Source organism: Varanus komodoensis, unplaced genomic scaffold (genome assembly GCF_004798865.1).
Source record: "Varanus komodoensis strain SLA01 unplaced genomic scaffold, ASM479886v1 scaffold3, whole genome shotgun sequence".
Lineage (NCBI taxonomy): Eukaryota > Metazoa > Chordata > Lepidosauria > Squamata > Varanidae > Varanus > Varanus komodoensis.
The window spans coordinates 60,285,571-60,285,916 of NW_025335761.1; positions in this window are offsets into that span (position 1 = coordinate 60,285,571).

A 346-nucleotide genomic window follows, 5' to 3' on the forward strand; every position below is an offset into this window, starting at 1 on the left:
TTCCTTCCTTCCTTCCTTCCTTCCTTCCTTCCTTCCTTCCTTCCTTCCTTCCTTCCTTCGCCCCCGCGCTTCAGGCGCCCGCCCGGGGAACCTTTCCTTCCGCAGCAGCTGGAGCCGCCGCCGCCGCCGCGCGCGCACTGCGCTCAGGCGCTGGGGAAAGAGGCTGCCCGCGCTCCGCGGCTGCTCCAAGCCGGGGCGGGGGAGGCGGCTGCACTTGGAGGAGGGGGAGGGCGAGGGGGAGGAGGAGCGGGGAGCGAGCGAGCGAGGGCGGCGGCCCCCCCTCCAGCCACCCGGCCCCCGCCTCGCCGTGCGGACGCGCAGCCCACCCTTTCCGCTCCCGATGCGC